Raw genomic sequence first — 16,097 nt, forward strand, 5'->3', positions numbered from 1 at the left:
TAATTAATTAGATTGAATAATTAAAATATATTATTATGTGTACAATTGATATTATTTGCACTATTGTATAAGATATGTATTTAAACTTTAGATATACAGGGAATCAGGGATTCATATTCATCTCTTATCTTTCTTATCTAAACTCTAGGTAAAACTATATTCAAACTAACTCTCCACTTCTCTCTCTCATCCTATACATACACGCGTCCAGATACATTCTCACACTGTACATACATGCGTCCACATACATTAGAATTGAAAATCCCCCAAATGTGGCACTTGTTCCATATCCTTTTATCATTATCAGTATCACTCTCCTTCACTCTCCTTCCACATTCTACCACTTCTACACTTATCCTCTCACCTTCTTACTACCTTATTATCTCTCATTATACGTACCCACATAAATCCAAAAATTGAACACCAGTATATTATTTCACTCCAAATTCTATTGTTGAATCTAGAATAGAGAGAGAGAGAGAGTTGTGGCCGTAGGTGTGTGCACACCGTGAGTTTCGTGGGCACACCGCTGCTGCGGGCCCTGTCGGAGTGCCGCCGGACGCTGCCTCGAGATTTCAAAACCACCATAGCGATCTACGGATACCGTACAACACTTATTCGGACTTAGAATCGCGTTTGAGGTAGTTTTTCGGAAACCCGAAACTTTAATCTGCATTTTAATGGAGTTAAGACTTAGATTTAAAGTTTATTGAAGATGATGACCTGCTGTTAAATTGTTAATTTATTTTTAGTCCTGTTTATATTAAAATTCAATCCGATTGTGTTGGAATGATTAGTGTTATACCCTGTGAAAATTTATGATTGTTTAACAAGTGTTTGATTGCGAAATTACTATTAATGATGCATTGTTAATTTGTATTTGAGTGGACGTTTACGTGTTTAATAAATTATTGGGATAGATAAATATTTATGAAATATTAACAAGAAATATTTTAGATTATATATTAGTTAATCTTTAACTCTAATAAATATTGCCTAAAATAGCCTCGCATAATTTTGTTATTATAAAAATCTCATATTAATATTTAATATAGTTAGTAAATACTAAATTTAGCAATAAGTATTTTCCAATAAAAATTAGTTGTAAAATCTATGAATAATATGTAAGTTAAAGAAAATGTTTAAATAGTAGAAATGTTTTATAAAATTTCTAAACGAGAGAAATAGACTTAATTTTAAGTGTAGTAATTAATTGTTTGACTGAATATTATTTTGTTACTCGCATGATTAATTCTATGACAAGATTAATTTTATCGCATGGTTATGTGTTGTTAGTACTTTTAGTTGAAATATTGAACCGTGTGATATTTTGTTGTGACCGTAGATTGCACAAATAGATTTCCGGGGTGGTTACGAGTAGTGAATTATGTAAACGATGATAAGTAAATGAAAAATGGTAAAGTGTTGAAAGTGTAAGTACTGTGTGGATTGTGAATTGAGCCATGACGATGGCAAAGGTAACCTATGGGGCCCTGTGTTGAAATGGGTTACCTGCGGGGCCCGGTGTTGTGACGCTAACGTATGATACGTCATGGGAAGTTTTTCTTCGAGGAAGAGAATGAGTCCCATGAGACGGTTATAGTTAGTGAGACGTTAATGTATGATACGTTATGGGAAGTTTCTCTTTGCGGAAGAGAATGGGTCCCATGAGACGGTTATAGTTAGCGTGGGGTACTGGATGTCCGACCCTAATGTATGATACGTCATGGGATGACTTGATCCTCTTGTTATGGTCTTAAGTGAGAACATGCTCAGTACATAACTTAGGTGCGCTCACCTAGGATCCTGGTGCAGGATAAACAAGAGGAATGGTGGACCCATGAGACGGTTGTAGTTAATGGATGTGGAAGAAAAAGATCTCGCGGAGTTGATCCTTAGATTACATGTAAGATGATGGATAGTAAAGAAAAAAACGATGTGTTATTATTCTGTACCTTTTGTGTATTATGAATTATTATATTGTTGATCTGCATATTGTGATATTGGGTTTTAGGATTTCTACTCGGTGAATTATCACTCAGGATACGTTTGTATCCTGACAAATCGTTTGCTTCGGCATTCAATTTGTCAGAGTATGCAGGATTTCACAGTGGATCAGTTAATACAGGTGGGACCCCCTAGAACGGAGTCTGGGTCAACGTTGCTTGAAATTCGTGTCAAAACTAGAATCCCTCTGAAGTTGCTTTTGTTAAATAAATGTACATAGATTTTTGTATTATTTTAATATTGTAATTTTTGTATAAAGATAAATAAGAGCTTAATAGTTTGTAAAATTCAGTGTATTTTAAGGTTATTGCTTCCAAAATTTCTTGAAAAATCGGGGCGTTACATGCCCCACCCTGCGTCAAGCCTGTTCCGCATAAGCCCTGTTTTGAGCAAACTACCTGAAATACCCCTTCCCACCTAACTCACCGCCATATCCATACATCTCTTGACCCCGTCCCCTCCTCTCCTCGCCTTCTTATATGCCACCGCGGAAGATTTCTGTGGCAATTGCGATCGTCGGCGCTCAATTTTTTGTGGAAATCGTGTCCCAGTCGACCATGAGGGACCAATCGTTCCTGTTCACACCCCTAAACACAGGTAAGAAACAATAACGAGAAGAAGCCTTGCCGCCGACCCCTAATCACCTACCAGAGGTGACGGTGATCTTGTTCATCTCGCGAGTGACGGTGACGGAGTCAGCTAGAGCACCAGCCTTGGCACCGACCTTGATTCTCTCCTGGAGGAATTCTCCTAGAGAAATTACTCTCTCTCTCTCTCTCTCTCTCTCTCTCTCTCTCTCTCTCTCTCTCTCTCTCTTGAGATTCCTTTCTTTATCTCTTTCTTCCCATCTGATTGTGTAGCTATATCTATATGTGTATGCATTGTTTGAAAGAGTTGAAGATCACTTCTCTCTCTCTCTCTTAATTTTCGTTGTATTTGTTCTTATCCGACCACTTTCTTAGATATGTTTGTAAGCATGTATAGGTTTTATTCAAAAATAAATAAAAAATTCTCAGCTTTGAAACTTTGTATTCACATTAGTTTTTTGTCGAGCGGAAAGCCGGGCGAAAGCATGAAAAGAATTCACATCATGTATTTTTTTTTTTTGGAGTGGTGTGAGTTCATTGAAAAGATACGTAAATTCTACAAGGAGATGTGAATTTTGTGCAGAGGTGTGAATTATGTAAACAAATTAAAATTTTCTTTATCGGCCTCTAAAAATGAATTAATTTGGTTTTACTAGCTGTAATAAATTGTTAGTAACTGTAATAAATCGTATTCTTTCTTCTAAAGAATAAATCTCGATTTATATGATGGATAGATATGTAAAGAAGATTTTCCCTTTGCTTTGGGCGTTTGTTGATATGAAGTTTTGGTTTTGATTATGTTTCTGGCTCCATATTGGTATTATTTCCTTGCATTTTATTTTCTTAGGGCTATTGTGGGCAAATAACCCGAATTCACATCCAGAATTCAAACCAAGATTTTACCCAAAATTCACAACAAGAATTCACACCAATACTTCACCCGGAATTCAAGCCAAGACTTTATCCCAAATTCACACCCAAAATTCACAGCAAGTCTTCACCCAAAAATTCACACCAAGACTTATCCAAAATTTCACACCAAGAATGAGTGTGAATTTTTGAAAGGGATGTAAATTCTGAGGGTATGAATAGTGCAGATGGGGCATGAATTCTGCAAAAAAAATGTGAATTTTAGAGGTGTAAATTTTACAAAGGGATGTGAATTCTTGAAGATGTGAATTCTTGGCATGGGGATGTGAGAATTCTTGGGTATGTGAATTTTGAGAGATGTGAATTCTTAAGGGTATGAATTCTGAGAGGTGTGAATTCTGAGAGGTGTGAATTCTGGAGAGTGTGAATTCTCGGGGTATGAAAAGTGATAGGGGCAAAATAGTAAAAGCATCTTTAAAAAAGGTCTAGATGGAATAGCACTTTAAAAAAGAATTTGCATGGAACCCGCGTAAAATTTGAGATCGGCCAAGAATTTCCCCTATTCGGAGGTGGAGAGAGAGTAAGGTTTTCTCAGACGATTTTCGGTGGAACATTCTAGCTGAGGCCCAATTTGACCAGCTCAGCACTGGACGGTGCACTGAACTTAGACTTAAGAGAAGAAGACAGTGTTTGGAACATAGATTTATGGAGGGATTACATTTTTACACACACAAGCTGAGAAAGGGAAAACAGAGGAGAAACGAAATATTTCAGTGGTTTTGGCCTTGGGGCACCTTTTTTCCCGATGGCTTCAATTCTTTTTCACAATGGTCTGATGCGGATGACCCAAACCAGATTTGAGGTCAGAGATCTTGCCTTGTTCTCTTTAGGATTCAAAAAGCATTTTTTAAAAAATTCCCCTTAGATTTCCTCTACTCCCAACATTTCTCTCTTTATCTCTTTCCACTTATTACCCCTACTATTTTTCAAAAAAATTTTCAAACATCAATCCAAACATTAATTTGCCATGTTAGGTAGTGGGTCCATATTGGATTTATACCTGACTTTGGTGAACAGAAATACAGGATCTCTCTCTGACTTTGGTGAGAGAGAGAGAGAGAGAGAGAGAGAGAGAGAGAGAGAGAGAGAGAGAGAACCTGTGCGTGTGTCAAATAGGGCAATTGCATGCACAGTCGTGAGTATCCTAAATGAAATGGGGTCCGTGACTGGTAAGGCTGCACTAAAAATTAAGTGGGGTCTGTGACTGGTGAGGCTGCGCTAACTCTTCCGGAGGTTTGAATTGCACAGTCGGATCTGTATAGTGGCCTAGTTATAGGGTTGTTCCACCGTTAAAAAAAAAAAAAAAAGAAGAACAAGAAAAAGACAACGACGACTAACGACTATTTAAATGAACCATAGTGATGTAATTCAACTTTTTTCAACATGTAAAACACTCTTTCAAATTTGTCTTGTTATGTAAAAGATACATTCTTAAAAGCCGTTAAGTTTTATGACCAATTTTGAACGGTCACTACTCGACTCGGCAATCGAGCATCCACTGCGCATAGGTTAAATTTTTGCATGTTAAAGTGCTCTTATAGCTAAATTTATAGTAGTTCATTTTAAGTTAGTTAGGTAATGAACTCATATGATGCATTATGGACGAGTAAAAAAGTTCATTAGTGAAAATAACTACCTCCAATTAAAATTTAAATTTAAACCCCCAAAAAATATGTTTCTCCCCCATCGGCTCAAGTTTGTTCCATGCAACAACTCTATATTTTTTAATTTGAGACTTCTTTTATTTAATTGCAAGTGATATTATGCAATTGTGATAAAGTTCCCTTCTTCTTTTTTTCCTTAACGGCAATGTGATTAAAAAAAGTGTTAGGAGTATTTGGAAGTGATTATAAATACAGATCAAGTGGACGTACGGCTGTTGAATTCAATTTTTTCAGATGTTAAAAATTAAATTAATGCATTAATTTGTTGGAATTAATGGTCCATTCTTGTGATGATTAGAAGGTTGGCCAAAACACTTTATCACTTGCTAGATTTAACACATATACTCACTCCGTCCCTTTTTAAATGTCCTACTTCGTAATTCCAATTTATTAAAAAAACATCATCATTATACATTTCACATTAACTTTTTCCTTCACTTTCCCTACTTACCCATCATCATTGCACTTTTTACTTACTAACTTTTCAAAATGAAATCTACTTTTAGGGACAAAATAGACAATGTACTAACTTTTACCCACTAACTTTACCAAATGGACACTTATTAAGGGACAGCCCAAAATGAAATACTGGACTATAATAAAGGGACGGAGGGAGTACATATTATCCATTGCATACTAAAAAATGTCCACCTACTAGCTAAAAATAATTAAATATCCCCCTACTCTTTTATCCTTAACTTGATTACTAGTTAACTCATCCATAGTGGATGCTCTAATGTTTTGGGACAAATACTAAACTACTCAAACTCAGTTCGATTAAAATGCACTTGAGATCCATTGGAGAAAACACCTTGCTGTAGAACATTGTTGAATTTGTTATAGAATTAACCAAACATCACCACAAAATTGCAAATATATTATATTATATTATATAGTACAAAACAGAAGGGTGTGGACCTCACATAAGTTGTTGGAATGGCTCAGATTAATTCCATCAGACCAATGGCGGAGATCTCTTCAATCCTACTCTTAAGAAATCGCCCATACTTTCTTAGTTTATTACACAAATGCCATCAACCTTTTACTTCACTGGTTGAGATCCAATGTACAAAATTAAAAAGGTAATTCCAATTAGGGTGAATAGTGCCGCGGGCACAGGCACTTTGCTAGTGAAGCAAATAACACAAACCCCCCCCCCCCCCCCCCCCCCAAAAAAAAAAAAAAAAAAAAGAAAGAAAGAAAGACAAGAAAGGGGCGGGCAAAAAAATTGGGCCGGACACCAACCGGCCATCGGGCCAGATGAATTGCAGAAGCTGGCCTCTCAAGGACTCAATTATTGGAGTTTACGCACGAGGTCACGTGGGTTCCCTAGCATAATGGGCTATAAATCTCAATCATAAGGCTTTTCATAGGCAGCCAACCGAGAACCCGCTAGGGCCTGCGTGATCTTTTATGGTTAGAGTCGTGCCTTCGACTCGGCACAACAGATTTGGCCCGTCTGTGCCCCCCGACGGTGTATAAGAGTCTGTGGCTCGGGTTATGGGCTTGCACCACCAAGCCTGGGCAATAATAGCTTGTTACGTTCACCCTTTTAAACTACTCAAATATTTTTAATTTTTTCAATGTGGGAACAGTTCTCTCTCTCTAAAAAATAAGATCTCAAATGTATAATAGATAAGAGCAACGCAGTAAAACGATCTTAATAAACAATTTCTGACATTCAAAACCGTTACGATACATGTGAGTCTACATACCTCGGACAGCTCAAAAGATGATTGTGTCCGAAAATTCCTAGACTGTTTTGGTGATCTTTACACAACCAACAAAACCCAGCATTGGAAAACTGTATTTCATGAACCAATTCTCACACCCTATTACCATTCTGAAACAATTACACACATTCCTATCGATTGCTTTCTCGAAGAAAAGAGTCTATATATCCCACAAGCAAGGAAATAAAATTAGCGAAAACGAAAGAACGAAAAAGAAAAAGAAAAAAAGGGGGTATTATATTCGAGGGGAGGAATAAAAATGACGGCCTGCAGCATGAGGTAAATTTCAAATCAAAACAACATACCTCCCAATCCAATGTCTCAATGCCGAATTCTAATCCAACTATTAGTATTTTCGGTCCATCTACAGGTGTGCTTCCTTTGGAACACCATAGCTTCTACTCTCGGTCAGGTCGGCCGAGGACCTCCGGACCAATTTCCCAGCTCCCGCTTCTCCTTCCCAAACTGGACCGTCATGTGTCCGACAGTCGGACTCCGACTGAGATTGAACAGTAGGGGGTCGGCGATCGGAACCCAAAACAGAATCAATATCCGATGAATCATGGCGAGGCACATCGCTTCCTCTGCTGCGTATATCGGCTTCGATATCTTCAATACTATGACGCTGTGAGATCTTTAATAGATCTCCGCCGATGTCCTGGTCATCTTCCACCTTGGTACGCCGATCATCCCCAAAATCCTCTGATTCTGCTCCCCTGATGGAGGGCAAATAAGGTCTTTGTATCTCCTCCAGCACAAAGGATCAGAAATTGTTTCTTGATGGCTTTATTGCCGTGCAAAATACTTCTAGAAAATTGCTTAAACAACCCCGGTTGTAAACATTGATTCTATTATCGGATCTATATCGGAAATTTTCATAGGTAGTCTGCAAAAAAAGGTAGATAGAAAAAATCACGCGCATGATACAAATGTGTCAAGAGAAAGCCTGTCCATGAGTCCCATCTATTTTTCGTACATCTGTAGTTGCTAATTATGTTTAGCAGATCTCAGGCTACATTATACGGACTCTTCTAAATGTAAAACTGTGTTAGACGCTTGGATAAGTGATCAGATGTTCCAACAAGAGCGGTTAAATGTCCACCAACAATCATATTTTTATATCTATGCCTAAAGCTCTCAGATTATGCATAAAATGTCTCAATGTACCTTGAACACATTGTTATCAAAGAAAATAAAAGGACTAAAGTAGAAGATTATGGAAATTTTCCCCATTTTCATGTGTCCTAGACAAAGGAATTGGACGCTCTGTTACTTAGACACATATACGCACTTGACACATCTACTTAATACGATGTAACATAACGTAGATCTTAGGGTGGATGTGTATGGAACCCAAGACCAGTCCATTCAACAAGAATTCGAAATCTACATTACATATTTCAACATAACTCGTATTCGACGAACCTATAATTTCTTTAAATAAATAACACGATTACTGGACATTTATGAAATGTCCATTGTGTCTCGTTGGCCGGAGATGCATAGTAGTAGTTAACTGACCTGGTTTGTGCTAATAAGGTACAAATGAAAGCTCGTCAGTCCACCTACAAACCATAGAGAGATGAAGCAATAAGCCATTAGTATCACCAATGCAGGAGATTTCTTCATTGCCTCCCACACAGTGCCTTGATGATCATCCATCAAAACCTTGATGTAGAAAGCTGACATGGAGAACACATAGATGCAAAGGAGCATTGAAGACGACACGAAACAAAAGAAGAAACGGTAGTTGCGCTGCACATAATCAGAAATGGTTAGATTCAAGATCATACAGCACACAGAAGCAAAATGTCAACTCAGAACATCAATTATGAAAGAGAAAAAAGTAGGGGTAAGAAATAACAGGGTTAAAAAATAAAGAAAAGAGAAGTTGAGCGGATGTCAAGATACCAATCCGACGCATTGGCCCACCCAAGGACAATGGTGATCAAATCGCTCCACACAATTGTTGCAAATGGAACAATGTGAGCAACGCGGAGGGCGATATAGCATGCAGGTGTCACAATATTTGACTCTCACGGAAATGCTATTAACCATTACTTCTTTTGTCCTGGGAAACTGTAGGCTAGGTGTTCGTCTTCCTCCAACCTCAATCGACTGCGCAGTGAACTCTTCCTCCGGTGGATGTGAATTACGAGGAACAATGCCTGGATCCCGGACTGAAGTAAGAAAAAGAAGCCCCAACACCTACCGACAGAAAGAAAGAAATATACATGTACGGTAATTACAAAACAAAAGAAATCATTCAAATGACATTAGACAAAAAAAAATGCATTAACGCGAGCAAAAGTATGTGAAACAGGAAACCTAGAGCTATGAGTATGTTAGAATTTAGGATAAATCTGGTAGACCAACACATTATATACTCCATAATATTGCCTACATTATTAGTTAATGCACTAACAACCCAATTCTATACTAGAAGGTGAATTTCTTCAAGAGATCGGGCTGGATATATTTTCCAAACCAAACACTGCAAAATAACCTGATGACCATCACAACCACCTAAACCGACGAATTGTAGAGAACAAGTCCAGTGAAACATGCGCATAATTTAGAAGATTCTTAAAAATAATTTAGAACCTATAGTCCGGTGACTCTGGTCTCAAGACTCAGGTGTCAGGTAATGATTTAGAACCAAGTACCCAATAATCAGCTCATTTTTTGACAAACTCTGAGAGATGATTGATATTCAACGTCAAGAGAAGAGGACTAACAAAGATAGTGAAGATGATTGGTGCCACCAAAACTGCATATCCTGAATTATGTGGTGAAAACTGATGCCGAAGATGCCATGCAACACATACGCAAAAGACAATAATTGGAGCAATTATCAGCAAGAGGGTGAAAATCATTGACCGGGCATCTAGCCCAAATATCAATCTCCCACCAAGGAGGAATTTCTGCAAGACAAAAACAATAAGTTAAGTCAGTACTAGTAACCATAGAATTTTGTTTCTGACGTGATTTCATTATAAATCCTCACACAACAAAAAGATAAAAACCAACAAGAAAGGACAAAATCAAATGAAAATTTAAGAAGAAAAAAACAGAAACAAAGTTCCCTAAGCAGATCCTTTTCTTTTTCTTTTTTAAAAAAAGTTATATAGTTTTACATGTTATACATAGATTGAATGTAAGATGTGAAGTTCCACCAGCTGAAGAATGGGAAACAAAAGAGTGGATATCATTCGCCCGAACCAGAGAAAATTAGAGAGGCCATGGTAATGAAGCAACCATGCTAGTGGACAGTTGCACCTCAGGTATGAAGCACATATACTTCTAGAAGGGAGTCATATCCATATTACAGATTCAGCGATGCTCCTTGGATACTCAACCTTTACGGGGGGGTTTCGGCAAAAGTCAACATTGTTAGTTTAAGTTAGTGAGTTTTGAACTCTTGTCAAACACATAGGAGTACATGGTGCCCACCACTCCACTTGCCTACTCAACCTAAAAGTTTCCATAACTTGAAAGTAATTTTCATTAATTAAAGGAGTATATGATATTTTTGGAATTATCCAAAACATTTTGAGTATATGTAGCATATTTTGAAAAAAGAATAGTATTATTGTCCCGAAGCTTAAGCCATTGGGAAATGGTTCATTATACATCTACTTATTCCAACTCTTCGCAGTTTGCACCATAACATCTTGAATTCTAATATCCACTCTTTTTCCCTGATCATTAAGAAAACATTACTTGTAATGTCGATTAATAAGCGTAATTGATAACAATAGTTTTGGAAAATCAAATCTCCAAGCGGAGATAAGGTTGGGTACATATAGTCTGCATGGCATAGCCTGGTAACATTTCATGACATAGCCCAAGAATAGATTTTGTAAGCGTTTGGAGAGGAAAATTTTATCTTTCTATTACTTTCTTTACGTCTAAGCAGATGACAACAGTGCAGTTAACATAAGAGTCAGAATAGTTTGAATTAACAAATTCTTGTTAAATTAACAAATTTTATTTTTCTATTACTTTCTGTACATCTAAGAAGATGACAATTGTGGCTGTGTGCATCCATATTCCAACAGATTGGATAGTGGCTCTTCAGATAGTACCTACTTCCTAAAACGTTAAATATGTGTATCAAGAATTGCTAAGAAAAGAACATAAAAATGTATTCAATTTCAATGTTTCTCGCTAAGCATTAAATCTGCTTCATTGTGGCTATGAAATGCATGCATACGAAATACCAACGTATCTTGGCCATATCAGTATAGAAGATGATGCATGCATGCATATATTTGGTATCCTTATTGCACATATAAAACTTTTTTTTATTTTTTGTATCGGCGTATCTGCTTCGTTGCTTCATAGACCCTCATCCTGATTCGATATTGTTCTCCTTATCAGCATACCAGCATGAGTGAACATCTTCTCATACAGTCCTTCGGAGAACTCTACGTCAATGTAAATGCTAAATAAAGAAGCATTGTAGTTGCCGGACCATTTTCCTACTCAGTGCTAGACTGAATATTTGCAGAACTTGTACTCTACTGTGGGAAGTATTAGATAAAGAAGAGGTCCTTGGCCCCTTGGAAGTGCGCTACACCAGCCTTACACAAAGTAACCTTCCTTGTTGCTCGAAAGTAGCCTTGAGAGGGGAAATTAAGGAGGAAGAGACAAAATTGCAAGGATGGATTCTATTCATAATTCAAGGGTTAAAGGCTCAAGACAACCAGTTCATGTTCATTCCCAGTGACAAGAAAGGTCACAAGATCACCATATCAGTCATCGTCGTATAAGAAACAAGCACAGATCCCGCAAAGTAATACCATGAGAGTGATATTCAAGCATTGCGTCGACATTACTGCATAACTGCAGCAATTTGAGGAAATGAATGTGGGAGGAAAGGGTGGGAGCAATTTATGGAGAATAGGTTTGACGCATAGTTTTAAATCGCGGTATCGGTCGCCGTATATCGGTATCGGGACATATCAGTGATACGTCGCGGGAATCAGGTGTCGCGGTTGTGAATTTTTCAAAATCATCAGCAACATGTATAAAACTTGAAAAATATACTTTTGCGGCTTTTGCCTCCAACATTAGCTTAAATTATCACATTTTAATTAATTTAAGACATGTAATAGCTCATTATCTTCATGTGAAATATCCGATAATTTATCAAAACCCGCAAGTCAATAAAATTTTACAAATATGAGAAAAATGTGACATTATAAATTTTGATATAATTAACATAAACAACAAAAGTAAGATGAAGACGTTAAAATAAACACACCATAAACCTTTTCTCGAAAGGGATACAAACAAACAGACAGCAACGTGTTTTATTTATACAGTATAAACAGGAGTAGTAATTAAAGTCTTTTTTCCTTTTTCTTTTGTTTTGAAAGGGATACAAACAGACAGCTGTATAGGACTAAAACTTTTTGCTGTTAAAAAAATAGGACTAACTTTTTGTCTTCCCCAAATCTGTCCTGATCGTCAACAGAGCTTTTGGAAAAACAAAACAAAATAAGCTTTGAATCCAAACAGCCCCCTCTCTCTCTCTCTCTCAACAACCTCACCCAGAGATACCACGAAAACCCAAAATCTGTCGCCGGCGACCGCCTGTGGAAATGATGATTCTATGCCTACGAGTACAACCAAACCGATTTCGCCAACATCGATCTTCAAATTGAAGTCGTCAGTTTCAGATCTGTACGTTTGGGTTTATCATCGTAAGTGTTTTGATTCGTTCATTTTGAAACCTAGTCAGTGCAAATCCTGGAAACGTTTTTTTTTCCCCTTCCGGCAACGTTTTTTCCCCGAACCGGACGAACCGGCCCAAAATATCCGTTACAGACTGATACGTATCGAAAATCGGTCGGTTCACCTGTGATTTTCGGTCTCCCTATTATACCGGCCTATATCCGAACCGAAACTCTCAAATCCCGGTACGAACCGGTTGATACGGTTCGTACCGACCGATATTTAAAACTATGAATTGACGCAAAGTGGGCCTAGATGGGTACACACTTACAAAAGTGGGCCAGCTTGGAAGAACCCCCTTCGAATATCTAATGGACATGCAGACCGTCCAAAAGTTCGACGATGCCACCTCCTCCTCGCTGTCTCCGCCTCCTCCGCCGTTACCACCGCCACGTCTCACCGTCAACTTTTCTGCCTCCGATCCCTGTCGCTCCTCAAGACGATGAGATTGACCTTTCCGCACATGCTGAGCTTATTGTCGTAGAGGGATTTCCTTTGCGGGTCGGATAAAACCGCCCAGGAATCGTCGGGGAGGCAGATCGCAGCGTTGGCAAAGGGGAATTCGTTCTTGTCGGGGTGGAGGAGCAGAGCGAGGCGGCGGTATTGCTTCTTTATGAGATCGGTGTCGTCGAAGCGCCGATCAAGCTACAAGACAGCATACCTAGTCGCGGTGGTTGTTGATCCACTGAAGGAGCTCGAGAGCATCTGTAACCCGATCATCGCCAAGATGTACCAGGTGCAGGCAATGCCGACATGAGAGGTGCTGGTATGGATGATGATATTCCTTCTGCTGGTGGAAGCAGCGGTGATTTTTTATTTGCCGTTGATAAGCTTTCGAGGATATTGGTTGTTGTTCAAAACCAGTTTGGAATTAATGGTTTATGTTTTCTAATTTTAGTTTTCATTCTCGTAAATTCCTTTTTGTTTCTTTTTCTTTTGATGTTTTTGCTTGAATTATAAATTTTGTCAGGTGCTAAAATATGTGTGAATTCTTCGTTTAGGGATGCCTCTGTCTTTTTCAAGGGGTGAATTCTTCATTTGAATGTGAATTATTGTGAATTATGTCTTTTTCGAATGTGAATTCTGCATTTAGGGTGTTAATTGTGTAAGTTAAAGGGTGTGAATTTTTGCAAATTAGTGTGAATTTTTGAGATGTGAATTCTAAAAAAATGTGTGCATTCTTAGTGTGTGAATTCAGTAAAGAACTGTGAATTTTGAGGTGTGAATTCTTAGAAAGGGATGTGAATTTTGCAAGAATTGATAATGAAAACATGGAAATTTGAAATGGAGGACTTTGAATTCTGGGGGTGATTTTTTTTTATTATTCAGATTAAGTGTTTGCTTGTTTGTGAATTATTTTAGAAGGGTGTGAATTTTGAATTTAGGGTTGTGCATTGTGTAATTTGGATGAGTATGAATTCTGCAAAGGGCATGAATTCTAGATGTTGTAAAGGGGTGTGAATTTTGAAAAGGAATGTGAATTGTGCAAAAAAATGTGGATTCTGGAAAGAAGCGTACTGAGAAAAAGTGTGAATTCTGCAAATTAGTGTGAATTTTGGGGGTTGTGAATTCTTGTAAACAGGTGTGAATTTTACAACGGATGTGAATTTTGGGAGGTGTGAATTTTTGGGGATGTGAATTCTACAACGAATGTGACTTCTGTGGGGTGTGAATTTTTGGAGTGTGAATTCCGTGGAGTGTGAATTCTTGGGGTGAATTCTTCAAAGTGGTGTGAATTCTGGGGGTGTAAAAAGTGGTAAGGGCAAAATTGTAAAAGCATATTAAAAAAGGGTCTTGAGAGGATAGCATGACAAAAAAGGGTTAGAATGGAACCGCAACAAAAAAAATAGGACCGGCCTATCATTTCCTGATGATACAGGATAGAACCAAAACTTCCAAAGCCCAAACACAAGCACTACTACTAAAGCAGACCATCGAAAATTGTGGGCATAGAACCCCGTCAAACCTTGATAGTAGAAGATCCCACAAGATCTACAGTTCAAACCAGACGGAGCACAAATAAAATCATCGGTGGATATGCTATCCACGAGCGTCAATCACCCGTGCTCTTGCCGAAAAACCATGAAACATCGGCGAGCAAACACCAACAGAAGCAACCTCTCCTCTCAGACAAGAGCAAACGGATTGCACTTGTCTGGCCAAGTTGCAGGAATATGGAGTTGGGCTCTTGCCTACATATATGCTTACTGTTCTAGGACAAAACTACCCCTCCAATTGGGAAAAAAAAAAGATTCCAAAATTGGACAGATTCCAAAATTGGACCCTAGCCCATTACTCATTTACCTCAAGATGGGTGAGTTCCAAATTAGGAGTAGCAAACAATATCGGTTCAGAGTGTTTGATGTTGTTGTCCACAAGTTCTTCAAAATACAATGATTATGATTATTGAAGTACTTAAAAAGAACCACAGATGAGTTTAATTGGATCGTCATTCCATTTTATGAATCTTAGAGGATCCATTTCCTAAATTAATATCACTCGTAATCACCATCTTCAGTGCTGCCACTACCAATTAAAAAGCTGAAAGAAAGAAACAAATGCTCTTTACAATAGTAATTTTATTGAACCATATACTAACATTTTACCCATGATCTTGCCTCACCCTTATGCTACTAACAATATGCTAGAAATCGAACTGTCTTCCCGCAAAAGTCTTTAGTTTTTATTTTTTTTCCTCATTCCCCACTTCCTCAAATACGTTGTAAGGAGAAATTTTTCAGTGCCGAGCGGGTATATCCCACGTGGTGACCTCTCGGCACTCCCGAGCCGTCTAATACACTTTTGGACGGTTCAGATTAAAACCTTATCTCTCCTCTCACCCCTCCTATTTCTCTCTTCTTTTTCTCTCTTCAAATCTGAGCCGTCCAAAATTCCATCGGACGGCTCGGATGTACCAAGCAAGCACCACATGGTACCACCCGGCACTGAAAAATTTCTCCATTGTAAGAGTATCCACAATGCTATAATCAAAAGTAAAGGTTTTTAAAGTTAACAATGTTGATGCAAAATAAGGCTCACAATGCTATAATCAAACTTAACAATCTTCTTAGAAATAATCAAATTTTGAGTTTTGAAAAACCAAAATTAACAACCTTTTCACAATAACCAAATTTAATAGACCATACATATTCTCAATCAAATACATCAATCATCATATAAAAACGTTCTATCTCTCTTCCTTTTTCCTCTCTCTTTCTTTTCGAACAATATTTTTGAAAAAACAAATATTTTACTAAAAAAATGTTTTTTTTAGAAAACAGTTTTTTTAAAATAGTTTTTTTTCCCCAAAAAAAAGTTTTAAAAACTATTTTCAACCTTCTGTTGAGTTGTTCTCTATTTTCAAACGTTTTTTACACCGCAAAGAAAAAAATAAAAGGAAACTTGCTTGCTGTTTAATTGTCCTCTCTTGTGTT

General features: G+C 37.6%; 1 pseudogene; it reads right to left on the reverse strand.

The window, feature by feature from the left end:
- Window positions 1-6,942: 6,942 nt before the first annotated feature.
- Window positions 6,943-9,857, reverse strand: LOC131322229 (protein S-acyltransferase 8-like; annotated as a pseudogene).
- Between the last annotated feature and the right edge of the window lie 6,240 nt (window positions 9,858-16,097).

This window comes from Rhododendron vialii, chromosome 4a (genome assembly GCF_030253575.1).
Source record: "Rhododendron vialii isolate Sample 1 chromosome 4a, ASM3025357v1".
Lineage (NCBI taxonomy): Eukaryota > Viridiplantae > Streptophyta > Magnoliopsida > Ericales > Ericaceae > Rhododendron > Rhododendron vialii.